At 40.8% G+C, this 14539-nt stretch overlaps 1 protein-coding gene across 5 annotated transcripts in view; it reads right to left on the reverse strand.

The window, feature by feature from the left end:
• AGBL1 (AGBL carboxypeptidase 1) overlaps positions 1 to 14539 on the reverse strand; it is an 867141-nt gene that overhangs the window by 376543 nt on the left and 476059 nt on the right. The gene's annotated exons all lie outside the window — the stretch shown is intronic.

Consider the following 14539-nt stretch of genomic DNA (forward strand, 5'->3'; position numbering starts at 1 on the left):
TGAAGTATGTATGTGTGTGCTTAGTCGCTCAGTTGTGTCAGACTCTTTGCAACCCCACGGACTGCAGCCTGCCAGGCTCCTCTGTCCATGGAATTCTCCAGGCCAGAATACTGGAGTGGGTAGCCTTTCCCTTCTCCAGGGGATTTTCCACACCCAGTGATTGAACCCAGGTCTCCCGCATTGCAGGCAGATTCTTTACTATCTGATCCACAAGGGAAGTATATATGAGTATTGTCTATTTTTGAAACTTTTCTAAAATTGCTATTTTGGGAACTTTTCTAAAATTATTTCAAAACAAAAATGAAAAAATTATACAGTATAATATTTAGTTAAAATCTAGAATGCAAAGTTAGGTTGTTTCAACATCAAAAATAATTCATTGTGATTCACTACATTTATAGACTAAAGAAAGAACTAATATGATAATCATAATAGATGCATAAAAGTGTTTGCTAAAATTCTATACCCATACAGGATCAAAAAGTAACAAACAATCCTATAAGATAGGCTCAAGGATGTATTGCACAACACAGGGAATATAGCCAATATTTTGTAATAATAGTATGTGGAAAGTAATCTATAAAACTGCATAAAAATAAAAATGTAAAAATATATGCATTTACAGACAGAATTTCTGTCACAGGTAAGAACCATTACCTAAAGAACAGTTAATAGTATAATTTTTGATGAAATATTATGCTTAATCCTTGAATTCAGGAAAAGACTTGGCACTAAGATTCAATTGTAATTGATGGTATAATTGAAGAAAAAGAAAAATAAATGTAAGAGAAACAAATGGTATAAGATTTTAAAAGAGTAAATAAAATTGCTTTTTATCTCCCTATATAAAGATTGCTAAATGAAGAATATCAAAAATCTATACATATAAATTATTGCAAAACTGCAGGTAAGAATGTCAACATATAAAAATCAAGTGCATCTATAAATACTATAAATGTACCAAAAAAGTCTAAAGTTTAAAACAGTATTTTATATGCCATGAAATATGAAATGACCAAACTGTAAACATTTGCTGGATCATAAAAACAGCAAGGGAATTCCAGAAAATCACTTAACTTCTATTTCATTGACTACACTAAAACCTTCGTGTGGATCACAAAAAACCTTGGAAAACAGTATTTAAAATAGCATAAACATATGAAACTCATAAGAATAACAGACATTATTATTGGTAAAAGAATACATAAATTGATCAATAGAGAAAAGTAGATATTCCAAGGAAAGTCTCACAGTCGCTTGATTCATGAGAGTTCATACACTGGTGTAGCGGGAAAGGACGGTTTTAGGAGACTTGAATTCCCATGTAAAATATATAGAAAAATAGAAGTAAATACTTATCTTCATAATATGTTAAAAAGTATCCATATAATTATAGATCCTAACATGGAAGATAAAATAACAAAGTCACTTGAGAGTAACATAGGTTACTATGTATGACCTTGGAGTTGGGAAAGAGTTCTTAATGAGGACGAAAATAACAACTAAAAATAAATAAAAACATTAAAAAACTAGATACATTTCATTGAGAATTTCTTTCGAAGCAAAAACACCAGGAGAAACGTGAAAAGGCAAACCAAAGAGTGAAATAATATATGTGCAGTATATATATCCAACAAATGATTCATTGAGAATGTATACATGTATCAATAAGAAAAAAACAAGCAACTCAAGTTTTAAATGAACAAAAAAAGAAGTTCCAAATGGCTGTTAAACAAGTGAAAATGTACTCAACCTCGATCAATATCAAGGAAATATAAAACCACAGTGAGATGCAATAGCATCTAATGTGTTATTAGGATGGATATGGAGAAGTGGAACTCTTGAACCCAGCTTGTGGGACTATGTTGCCATACCACTACTATAGAAAACAATTTGGGAATGTCTTCTAAAGCTGAATATACATGTATTCTAGAACCTGCCCAACAGAAATGCATCTTGGGCACGAGAAGATAGCAAGAATACATTGGGTTGAACAAAAAGTTCGTTCGGGTTTTTCTGTACCATCTTAAGGAAAAAACTTACACAAAAATTTTGGCCAACCCATACACAGCAACACTATTTTGAGTAGACTAAATCTGTAAAGAGTAGAATTGATTAATAAATTGTGCTATAATCATTCAACAAAATACTATCCAGGATTGAGAATGCAAGAACAAGCTAGATATGAAAGAGCACAGCCGTATGATTTCCTTTATATGACATTCAAAAACAGGCAAAACTATTACGCTGAAAGAAGTTAGAATAATGTCTATGCTTGAGGGTAGGAGGACATTCCATTATGGCCTGGTGTCTGGGCTGTGTGTGGTGTTCTGTCTCTTGGTTTGCTTGACAGTTACATGGTATGTTCACTGTGTGAGAATTTATCAAGCTGTAGAGGTGTATTCTGTGTACTTAACCTTAAAATAGGATGCATACACACTTCTGTGTTTCAAAGAGACAGAAATTCCAGAATTTCATTAAGGTATTTCCTCACATTCGTTCTTAGTTTCTAGAAATGTCGTCTTTATGTAATAAGTTAAGCACACAGGGTAGGTAACTGAAGGTGCTTGTCAAATTTGCTAATGATACAGAATTGAGGATAACTGAGGGAAGAATGGGCTTCTTAGTTGGCACTAGTGGTAAAGAACCCGCCTGCAAATGAAGGAGACATAAGAGACATGGGTTCGATCCCTGGGTGGGGAAGATCCCCTGGAGGAGAGCATGGCAACCCACCCCAGTATTCTTGCCTGGAGAATCCCCACAGGCAGAGGATCCTGGTGGGCTACAGTCCATAGGGTCATAAACAGTTGGACACAACTGAAGCTGCTGCTGCAGCTAAGTCACTTCAGGCGTGTCCAACTCTGTGCGACCCCATTGACGGCAGCCCACCAGGCTCCTCTGTCCACAGGATTCTCTAGGCAAGAATACTTGAGAGGGCTGCCATTTCCTTCTCCAACAACTGAAGCTACTACACACATATGCACGAGAGAGTAATAATGACCTCGAATGAATGAGAGCACAGTAAACAAGTAAGAGTGGAAATTATAAGTGGCAAAAAGAGCAGAATTGGTGGAAAATGAAACACTTAAAGTAGAATAAATGCAGCTCCTACAGTTAGATGCAAACAGTGGCAAAAGGAAAGAGACATTCAGTTTAGCAGTAGGTTTTGAATGAGAGATTTGGAGGTTTTAAATGACAGTTTGCTCAAAATGAATCAGTAGCCATGGATGTCAAAATTAACCATAAATTGCTTCTGGAGAAGTTAAAGTAGTCATACATTAGGAGAGCAATCAGTCTGATGTACCTCACACTGGTCAATTTATATCTAATACAGTGTTTTTCACTTCTGAGTGTGGCATTTTAAAACAGGCTAGGATGCCTCAGTAAATTGAAATCAGAAAGTCAGGGAAATGGGAATGTTTATAAGCACAGATCAGGCTTCCCAGGTGGTGCTAGCGGTAAAGAACCCATCTGCCAATGCATGAGACATTAGAGATTTGGGTTTCAGTTCCTGGGTCAGGAAGATCCCCTGGAGGAGGGCATGGCAACCCACTCCAGTATTCTTGCCTGGAGAATTCCATGGACAGAGGAGCCTGGTGGGCTATGACTGAAGGGATTTAGCATTCGTGCACACATAAACACAGATCAACTAACAATACTGGAGATGCTTACCCTAGGGGGGAAAAAAAAGCTCAGAAAGGTCTTGAGCAGCCCTCCAAATTTATAAACTCTCCCATTTGAAGCATGAATAAATATACTTGCTATCATTTCAAATGGCAAAGGAAGGCAACAGGAAGGAGAAGATGTACCATGGAAGTAGATTCCAGCTCCATAGTAAATTCAGTTGTTGAATATTTATTATCAGCAAGAAATAATTTTCACTGGTTATAGATGTCCTGCAACGTAGTTTCACACTTTTAAAAACTTCCGTTCTCCGGAAATATTTTAGCGAAGGCCAGATAAATTGCTATCAGCAATGTTGTTGGTTGAGAAGTTAGATGAGATGATGACTGAGCCTGTTTTCTGGTATCTGATCAAGTCCTTTAGTTACTGACTGAACAAGAAGCTGTTGACAGGAATGACCCGGAACATGCAGGGTGCATGCGTGGAGCCATAAATAAACACGTAAGTGTAAGAAAGATAAAAAAGGGCAAATAGGTAGATGGTCTGCTCAGTCATAAAGAGAGAAGATGAAAACTAACTCCTGGAGTGTAGGTCAGAACTGATAAGGTGTGGTATTTGATGGGCTATGTAAACAGGGAAGAATTCAGAGATGTCAGGACCGATATCTGGAGTAAAGGTGTTTGGCGTCATCTATGAGGTGAGAGTTTTAAGAACTAAAGGACTTGAAGCTATTCTCCATAAATTTACCTTCTTTCTCTTCTTGCCCTCTCTCCTAATTGTAAATAAGAGAAAGCTACTGGGCTTCCCTGGTAGCTCAGATGGTTAAGAATCCATCTGCAGTGCAGGAGATCTGGATTTGATCCCTGGGTGGGGAAGATTACCCTGGAGAAGGGAATGGCTACCCACCCCAATATTCTTGCCTGGAGAACTGCATGGACAGAGGAGCCTGGTAGGCTACAATCCATGAAGTCAAAAAGAGTCGGACTCAACTGAGAGACTAACACTTCAACTTTTACTTTTTCTTCAAAAAGCTACTATTTTATTGGGGGAAATTTTTTAATCGCATTGTAAATTTCCTGTTAGCAGAAAAGTATTTTAGGTATTTTTTTTCTCTTAAAAAAAAAAAAAAGGAATTTTATTATTGGGGGAGGGAGGAATCCTTAGCTCATAGTTTCGAGTTGAAATCTTAGGAGAAAATAAAATCTTTCCAGCTTCTAGATATCATTGAGCGGTGGGTGTTCCACAGAGAGTTGCAAGGAGGGAGTTGATCCAATGACAAGACAAAAATAATGAAAAAGCAGCAGAGAAACAGTCAATGAGCAGAATAAGTTGGGTTGTAAAGGCTGAGATAATCAGGCAAATGTGCAGAGAAAAGCAGAAACCAGAAAATGTGCCCACAGAAGGAGAAAATGAGAGACTGACAGAAGAAGTGTCTAGGGTTTGGGTGTTTTCCAGCTCTGGTTAGACCTTATTTGACTCGTTCAAAATTTCCACCTTGGTTTACTTTAGCAGGTTTCTGTTGCTTGTCTATATATATATATATATACACACACCCTAGGCCAACGCTTCTCCGTCCTGTCTGTGCACTGGAATCTCCTAAGGAGATTGTAAAACTATCAATGCCTGGAGCCCACCTCCAGAGATTTTGATTTAATTGGTTTGCAGTGACACCAGGTTGATGGGATTGTTAAAATTTTTCCAGGTTTTTCTAAATGTGCAGCCAGGGTTTAGACCCACTGCATGGGTCTCGGGTCTAGAGCAGAGGGTCTGACATGCCATAAAGTGACAGAATAACCTGCAGGACTGGTTACATCATAGATGGTGGTCCACTCCCCAGCAATGTGGCTACTAAAGCAAGTCTGGGTGAGGCCCAGGAATGTGCATATCTAACAATCCCAGGTGACACTAATGCCGCTGGACCTGGGACTATGCTTTAAAAGCCTCTAAAGGAACCAATCAAATAATTGTTCAAGGTTTAATCCTCTGCCATCATGAATTTCCCACCAAGTTTTATCTCTCATGCCTCAGTTTCTCCCTGTGAATGAACACCGACCATTCTCATCAAAATTGTGCAAACAAATTAAGACTGTGTCTTAGCAACAGGTTTCTCAATTGAGCCAGAAGCTATGCCTCCCTGGTGACAGGTGCTCCTTAGCTGCCGAACTCAACTGGAAAAAAGAATTTTAAATTTTTTTCTGATCCTTCAGATTCTGAAAGCTGACATAAGTGATAAATTATAGACCTCTTCACCTGTTGGAATAAGCACAGCTCAGCCCTAGGAGTTCTAGTGGCCCCTCAAGATTGAAAATAAAGGAGATGGAGACATTGATCTACTTATTGCTCAGATGACATCCCTAAAAATAGAGGCATGTTAGTTATAGGAAACATGCATTGCTCTACATTGCAGGGGGCAATTACAAGACAAATTATCAAGTTATTTCAGTTAAGGAAGCTTTTTTCTTTCCGATTGGATGACTTAATACTCGTGTACTTCCTTTCAGTAAAAATCTGTAATAGGTAAGTGGGAAATGTGCCCAGTCATGACACTCTAATATCCATGCATTAATAAATGGCCCTATCTTGCTTATTCATCAATTGATTCAACAAATATTTGCTGGGTGCCTGCACTGTGGCAGGAGAAATTAAAATTTTAATATAAGGCAATACCACCCTCAATAACAATGACAAGAACAACAGTAGTTAATTTATTGGAGACTTACAATGATTCAGATACTGCGCTAAACATTTAATATAGATTATCTCATGATGAAGTAGGTGCTATAATTATCTCCTATTTTGCAGCTGAAAACTTAATTGCAGGAAAAAAAAAAAGTAACTTGCCTAGGCTTGCTCAAGTTTGCACTACTATTAAGTATGTGAGCAAGTAATTGAACCCAGTTTGCTCTCATCCAGACTTCATCTTTTAAAACACTTTTTAGGTCGAAATTGCCTTTTCCAGGAGCTGTTTTGCTGAGATGATCCCACAAGTGAACGTTGCTGTTAAGTTGCTAAGTCATATCCTACTCTTTGCGACCCCAGGGACTGCAGCGTGCCAGGCTTCTCTCTCCTTCACTATCTCCCAGAGTTTGCTCAGATTCACGTTCATTGAGTCGATGATGCCATCCAACCACCTGTCACCCCCTTCTCCTCCTGCCCTCAATCTTTCCCAGCATCAGGGTATTTTCCAATGAGGTGGCTCTTTGCATCAGATGTCCAAAGTACTGGAGCTTCAGCTTTAGCATCAGTCCTTCCAGTGAATATTCAGGGTTGATTTCTGTGGAATTGAATGATGTGATCTCCTTGCAGTCCAAGGGACTCACAAGTCTTCTCCAGCACCACAAAAGGTGATCATATTACTGTCAGAGGAGAAAGACACAGTTTCTCTGGAAACCCAAATAAGGACAAGCTGCACAACTCCTGGGGTGTCGTCCACCGTGTACTCTAAGGAACGGCACCCCTGAAGGTGTATGATGTAGTGGCCCTGGGATTCTTTAGGGGGTGATGACTAAAATGAGCTCCACTGAATGAGAGCTGTCCAAGCAAACGGAAAAATGAGAAATTACTACGCATATGAAGAACTGCAATCAGAATAAGACTACAGAGTGAAGGAGAATGGATCCTAGGGCCAGGCAGAGGTGGGCAGTGATCAGATTCCTAATGTGCATGTATATCATTGCAGGATGTTTGGACATTTTCCCAAAGGTGGGGAAGGAGCCATCAAAGTATTGTGGTAAAGAGGAGTCATGTGCTCAGGTCACCAGAACTGAAGTAAGAAGGAATTGCAGGAGGGCTTCCCTGGCAGGGGGCATCCCTGGTGGCTCAGATGGTAAAGAACCTGCCTGCAATGCAGAAGACCTGGGCCTGCCTGCAGTGCAGAGGACCTGGGTTCAATCCCTGAGCCAGGAAGATCCCCTGGAGAAGGGAATGGCTACTCACTCCAGTACTCTTGCCTGGAGAATTCCATGGACAGAGGAGCCTAGTGGGCTATAGTTTCACGGGGTCACAAAGAATCGGATGTGACTGAGCAAAGTGACTTTCCCTGGTAGCCCAGTGGTTAAGTTTTCACCTTCTGATGCAGGGTGTGTGAGTTCAATCCCTGGTTAGGGAGCTAGGATCCCACATGCCTGAGGGCCAGGAAACCAAAACATTAAAAAAAAAATGAAAAAAAAGAAGCACTATTGCAACAAATTCAATATAGACTTTATAAATGGTCCACTTCAAAACAACAAACAAAAAAACAAAAAAGAACGAATTGCAGGGCCTGAGACCAGCCACAAGAGATGGCAAGCGCTTACTTTAAGGGAGCAAATGTAAGTATAATTAGAAAGGATGTTTGATGAGAGAGCAAATTCTATAGGAATTAGAGACTAAATGGATTCACAGGCTCAGTGAGGAAGAGGTTAAGAATGATACCTAAATTTTCAGATTACGTAAATAGGCAATATGATGTGCTTTTCCCCAAGGCAAGGAACTTGGGAGAGATGTGGATCTGAAGCTCTTGTTGAGTTAAGTTTTGTTTTCTTTGAGCCAGAGTGGTTAGTTTTACACTTGTTCACCCTGAGCTAAACTGATTCCCTTGTGCTTCACTTCCTTCATCAGCAAAGTGTATACTGTGGATTGGATTACGATTTTGAAATCAGACTCTCGTGCATCTCCCTAGTACCTTTTCCAATGAATTCCTGTCTGAGCTAAATTGCAAGGTTAATTTAATTCATGCAAACGTGTGTTCCATCATTTCCTCCTCAGCAAAGAGGCTGTTGAGGGCCCCATTACTATGCTGCTCACACACCTTCACCATCTTTCTCCTCCATTCCTTGGTCCCACTCTGGGTCCTCTATAAGCTAATTGGGCACCTTGTTCCAGAGGTTACCCCCCGCTCATCTCAAGCCCATCTCTCCTAGCCCTTCCCCCACTCCCCTGGCTCCGCTGCTCCTGATTGTTTACTGCTCTGTCTGCCAGCTTTAAGCTGCTGTGTTTTCCATTCCTGACATCTGGGTCTTGTTCCTGCTTCCTGGCAGCAAGACCTCCACATAATTTATACCCTTGCTACAAGAAAATGAAGGCGAGGCTGAAGCTCGAAGGAGGCTAATGCTGGGGAATGTGATGGGAATCCAGCACCACAATGCTTGCAATTAAACCAAACAAGTCTCACTATAGCCCTGGAGATTCCAGCCTGAGTACAATATTTTGCAGACAACATGCAGCCCAAGTTCTTGAGTGGAGTAACCCTCTCTAGGAGAGAAATGCTATTAGTGGCATGCTCAGTTATCCAAGAACCCTGTTTGCAAGACCAGATTTCCCAGTCCTTTTACTGACAGGCATGATCTCTTCTTAGCAAGGGATTCGTCTGAGTTGTCAGCAACACCATTCATGGCTGAGGCTAACCACAGGGGGCATGTGCAGAATTTCTTCCTATCAACACCTAAAAGAGGCAGGGTGGGGGTGAGGGTTGGCTTCCCCAGTGACTCAGCTGATGAAGAACCTGCCTGCCAATGCAAGAGATGCAGGTTTGATCCCTGGGTTGGAAAGATCCCCTGGAAGAGGAAATGGCAGCCCACTCCAGTATTCTTGTCTGGAGAACTCCAGGGAGAGAGAAATAAGCCTGGTGGGCTACAGTCCACGAGGTCACAAAGTGCTGGATGGGATTGAGCAAATACACATACACTACTGAAAGAGGATTTGATGTTCTTTTCTCTTTCCTAGAGTGAGAGATTTTCACCTAAATTGGGCTGTTATGGGTCAAAGTTCCAACATGGTCTTAGAAAAGCAGCCTTACTTACACATCAGCTTTGTCCACCTCCAATAGCTAATTTGGGGTGAAAATTTTCCCATTTAACTCAGCAGAAGGCATCAGTAACTATTGGGTTATGAGATTTCTCACAGTGGGACCCTTTATTAAATATTATCAACTGCCGCTGGAAGTTTTCTGCCATTTCAGTGTTATGTATTATAATGTCCTTCTTTCTAAAATAGTTCAATTACATTGACAAAGCCCATGCACATTAATGCAAAATCATGCAGTCTAAAATGTGGCTTTGTTTTGGATGTAGCACCGTTCTGGGAACTAATAATGATTTTAATCTCTGCTGTTTATTTAAATGTTTGATATGTGCCAGTCACACTGTTAAGGTCCATGACATACATGTTTAGTCAGTATAAAATTCCTGAAAGGAGGCTACCATTCAAACTTACAAATGAGGTTCAACTGAGTATCGTGCTAAAGTTAAAGGAGGTTAAATGACTTGCACATAGCCACTCACTACTTAATTTTTATTCTGGTAGCACGGGAACAATTTTAAATAAAAAAATATGGAATCAAATTATTATTACAATATGTTTTTACCCAGGACCTCCATGTTCTCTGTTGCTTGTTTCTTTTTGGTATGGGGATTCTTTTCCCCCTACTATATCCTCAAATACAAAAAGAGGAGAATTCTAGATGCAGTACCTTAGCCTGAGTCAAAGAAAATAAGTAACAGTAACACGTGTTCCTCTGCTACTTCTGAAGAATAAAGTGGAGATAAAATAAATTGTGTGTACAGCGTATCCTTAGGTCCTTGGAGACAAGGATATTTAGGAAGGAACATGTCATTTCTTTTCGTCCTCTACTTCCGCGCCTTTTTTAAAAAGAAGTTGATGAACTAAAAACATATGTCAGAGGGACAGAATAAGACCAGCAAAATAATGTTAGTAGCTGAAAGTTCTGTTTCATTGGGCCCGAGAGAAGGATAAACCCCAAATACACCCTTCCTGTCCCCTGGCAGAAGGCAGCCTATGTTGTGTGAGTGGTAAATGGAAATCAATGAGCTGCTCACGGAGAACTGCAATCTCTTTATCAACATGCATTCAGATTCTTGTGTGGGAAGTCCCATGGACAGAGGAGCATGGCCGGATACAGCCCATGGGATTGCAAAGAGTCAGACATGACTGAGCATGCATGCATGCACACAGCAAGAGTCAAGGGGATGGAAACTGATACCTCTCCTAATTCTGAAGCCCAGATGCTCTGCAGCAGGACAGAGACCAGGCAACTACAACACAGCTGTTCAGAAGACACTGCCGGTTTAGGTTTCTTGGAGCTTGCTGGAGCCTGAGACCTTTCCTCCTCTCCCCCAAGCCATGTCCTACTGCCCAGGGCGACATGTCTCCTGACCCCTGTGTGGAGCTCCTGGAAGATGAACTTTTCAACGCCTCCTATTAGTTGATTGTTAAGGCTGTCTGCTCTTCTGAGCTTCTCCACTTACATACCTTTTCTCTGACTGGAGCCTTCTGATTTCCAATAAATCTTCTCAGCCTTTCTACTCTGTTCTGGCAAAGATAACCTTCCCTAGATTGACTCGCACGCCTTTGTGCTGGTCAGTTTTACTTTGAACATCCTCCTTTATCCCCTAGCTACATTTCAAAGCTCTGTGACTTTGCTTTGATTTTTTTAATTCTAAAATAAATGGAAATGGAAGTATGTACAAGCACAGAACTTGAAAGAGTTTTGAGTCAATGAGTTTTGTTGTAACTGACTCTTCATTCAAAATATAGAACGATTTCCACTAACCTAGAAAGTTCCCTCCTGGCCCCTCTTGTTTAATCCCCTTCTAGAGGAAACCACTGCTCTGGTCTACTCATCTTAAACTTTGTATAAATAGAAGCATAGAATGTGTACTTCTTAATGTCTAACTTATTTCACTAAACATGTTCCTGAAATTGGTCCATGTTGTTGAGTATATCTGTAGTTGATTGCTACTGTCTTTAAGTTTTTATTGTTGAATTGTATTCCAGTGTATGAATATGCCAATATTGTGTGTTTCCGGGCTTTTGGATCCAACATCTGCAGCATATTTCCTTATCTTCTAACAAAAAAGAGAGACATAAAATGGAAGTTCAGAAAGATAGGAAAGGGAACATAGGATCAGTGTGATGTGAGAGCTACGCCATTAGTTAATAAAAACTTCCTTTCTATTGCTCCATCTGGTGACCTTCAAACAGAGAAAACCCACCAAGTCTTCATTTTCACAAGGAAGATGATAAAAGAGTCCATAATCAGGCCTGTAGACTTCTAAAGAAAGGCTATTTCTCTACTAGTTTATTGTTAGTGCAAGAAAAACGTTTACTCACCATGCAAGTACAACTCAAACAGCATCTTCAGCCTCTAGTATTTCCATAACCCTAAGGGAAAGGTACTCAAGCCCTCATTTGTTTTCCTACAACTCACATTAGCCTTGGTTTCAGTTTTTACTGAAAAACTTCATTTCATTTTTTACTACATGGGTTTCTTCACAGACTTGACTCCACTTTCCACCAAAGAAATTATACAGCTCCTTTAAGAAAAGGTACCTTCTGATACCTGGCACAGTGATTACACACATGATGTAAATGAGTAGACAAATGGATGACTGCCTGGATGGATGGATGAATGGATAGATGGATGGATAAAATGATGGATGGATGGATAGATGGATGAATGAATGGATAGAAGGGTAGATGGATGAACCGGTGAAGGGACGAAACAATATACGAAGAGGGCTGTATTGCTTATAAATTGAATGAACTGTCTGGTCTTTAGCAACCTCCAGAAGTATCATGACATTGCGTTCTCTCCCTCTCCTGCATTCTCATTAGTCCCGGGAGTTTGTATTATTCTACCTGCCAATATGCAAATGTCTCAGTACCATCTAGAGCAGGTGGAACCTCCTAACCACCAGAAATGGGCTTCCTGATGCTTTGAGAAATATTTCCATAAAAGTCAGTGTTTGTGTGGAGTTACTGTTAATCTACAACCATGTAGCTCAAGAAACAATCTAGACTCAGTGGAAGGCTTCCAGGTATAGGACAGGCCTGAGTACTGAGTGAGTGACAGTACTTATGCTGTCAGCAGGAGGCTCGTTAAATATAGCCACACAGGTAACTGAAAGGTGATGTTGGGCCTAAAGGAGAGCTTTGTAATGCTACGAACAGCATCCAGTGCTCAGCTGTTTCTCACCCACCTCTCAGATGGTCCCAGCAGGAAACGAATCTGTGACTGTCATGTTTACAGTTAATTAATGTTTATTTATATTTTTAAACAAAGCTTTCACCTGCCACACTTTAAAATAAATGTTCTGCTCTTCAATTAGAGGTTGTCAGAGCGGAGAGGAATCCTGTTTGCTATGGGTTGAATGTGTGTATGCTTAAAATGTGTATCAGGGTGGAACCTCTTTTTCTGTAAGTCTCTCTCTCTCCTCCCAGAGGCTGAGGCTTCCTACTTAGAGAGACATACTTTTCAAGACCTTGACTTCAAGATTGGTGCTGTGCTATGCATGAGGTCCCGGGTAGGGACTTTCCAAGTGGTGCTAGTGGTAAAGAATCCACTGCCAATGCAAGAGATATGTCTAGTCCCTGGGTTGGGTGGATCCCCTGGAGTAGGAAATGGCAACCTACTCAAGAATTCTTGCCTGGAATATTCCATGGGCAGAGGTGCCTGGTAGGCTACAGCTCATGGGGGAGAGTTGGACACAGCTGAGCACACATATGCAGGCCATGAAGTTACTTCTAGAGGGTAGACCACACAGATTACAGTGTCTCCTTGGATGGGAAATGTGAGTTAGCATGAAAACATGGCACATTTTGACCAGTGTAGAACAAGTGTTCTTAAGGGAAAAGGATGTGCTTTGTCCTTTTGCAATAAAGCATTGACTCAACAAGCCTGAAGTATGTAAATCCTATATTCTCCAAAGAAAGGTCTGACCCTGGACTGGCTCCTGGGAGCTCACCTTGACATCCGTGGAATATCCTGATAGATAAGAGTGTCTTTCTTTACCTGGGACCTTGGGCCATGTTAGAAGGTTGATGCCATGTGATGTATGGTAGGGTTCTGGGGCCACAAAGCATCAGTTTGACCTCTGAAGAGCCTGGAGACTAACTAAGATCAGCCAGGTGGGCACCAGGGCTGCAAAATGACTCCTGAGGACTTCCCTGGTGGCTCAGTGGTTGAAAATCCACCTGCCAATGCGGGGGATAAGGGATCGATCCCCTGTCCAGGAAGATCCCAATATGTCTTGGAGTAACTAAGCTCATGTGCCACAACTACTGAAGCACGTGCACCTGGAGCCCATGCTCTGCAAAAAGAGAAGCCACCAGAATGAGCAGCCCGAACACTGCAGTTAGAGGGTAGCCTTCACTTGCAAAAACTAGAGAAAGCCTGCGTAGCAGCAACAAAAACCCAATGCAGCCCATATATAATGACCCTTGAAAAACATCCTGGTGACTCAGGGGAGCTTCCTTGTCTGGCAACACTCTACCTGTGATCACATATCTTTGCTGGAGAATTAAAGCATTGTCCATACAACTGCCCTGGAAGCAGACACCTGGACTTAACACTTCCCCTCAAGGAATAAGTGATGAAGAGGCGTGGGGTGGTAGGGTGGAGAGCCAGATCGAATACCATGTGCTTCCTGGTGATCCCAGGGAAGTCATTTGACCTCTTAATATTTTTGAGGTTTAAGTAAGCTTCTAAATTAGATATTCATCCATTGTTTCACTGGATAGTCATTGAATGTGCCACTGTTTTAATCATATATGTTTAAAAAGTGGTTAATGATAGAGATGATTGTTTGAGTTGGTCCATGTGTGAGCTTCTCCAAATTAATTTACGTTCTTTCAGTGAGGAAAGCACTCTAAATCTGTACATATGCCTATATGCCCTCTGCACTTTTGCAGATAGATCTGTTCACAGTTTGTAGTTCATAAATGATTATTTTCATACAGTTATGTGGCTAGTATTACCTCCTATCTTATCTTGAGCCTAAGCCTCTGAATGTTGTTTTTCATCAATTTCACATTTACTATAGGCTCGAGAGAAAAGCCTACACATGAAAGTGCCTAGAACAGTGACAGAATCATCTTTGGAACTTCATAAGTACTAGTTGACTATGAATCTGAACAC

The sequence above is a fragment of the Giraffa tippelskirchi genome, chromosome 12 (assembly GCF_054371585.1).
Source record: "Giraffa tippelskirchi isolate mGirTip1 chromosome 12, T2T-mGirTip1v1.2.pri, whole genome shotgun sequence".
NCBI lineage: Eukaryota > Metazoa > Chordata > Mammalia > Artiodactyla > Giraffidae > Giraffa > Giraffa tippelskirchi.